The following is a 669-nucleotide window of genomic DNA, read 5'->3' as shown; positions in this document are numbered from 1 at the left end:
GTCCCGGCACCTGCAAACATGCTCCGCCTGAGCTTCTTGGATGTGAAACAAAGGATGTGGGAAGCCAGAAGAACCGCTGCCCCCAAAGGGAGAGTGCTGCCCATACTTCCCAAGCAAGGTAGCTGAGGTGAGGAGGAGCTGAAGGGCTGGGGCAGGCAGGCAAGACACCTCCCAACAAGAAATCCCAACTACCACCAGCCTCGTGTCCCTCCCTCTGCTGAGGCAGCTTCCGACACCTTCCCCATGCAGCTGGAGGGTGACATCCCGCAGCCTTCCATCCACTTTAGGTGACTCCCACCTTTCCCCCTCCAGCAAGGATGGGCAGCCAAAAGGAGGGGAGAGGAGGAGAGGGGGTATGACTAGGATTGGGTGATGGCCAGGATGGGGACAATGCCTAGGATGGGATGATGGCTGGGATGGTGGTAATGGCTGGGATGGAGATGAGGAGAAACAAATAGAGACCAAGGTGGGAAGAAGAGGCAGCAGCTTCTAGAAGAGTTTTCTGGCTCAGTTTGTGTCATAAGAAGGTTTTATGGTTTGCTTGTTTACTTGTTCATTTCTAGAAAAGGTGCCCAGAAGAGTCTCCTGTCCCCTTGTTGATATGCCCAGAGAGAAGGGGGGAAATCTATGTTGTGGACATTAACTATAGAAGGAGCCACAGGCCTCAGG

Source organism: Pyrgilauda ruficollis, unplaced genomic scaffold, assembly GCF_017590135.1.
Source record: "Pyrgilauda ruficollis isolate IOZ18807 unplaced genomic scaffold, ASM1759013v1 scaffold55, whole genome shotgun sequence".
Taxonomy (NCBI): Eukaryota; Metazoa; Chordata; class Aves; order Passeriformes; family Passeridae; genus Pyrgilauda; species Pyrgilauda ruficollis.
This window is presented reverse-complemented; position numbering follows the sequence as displayed.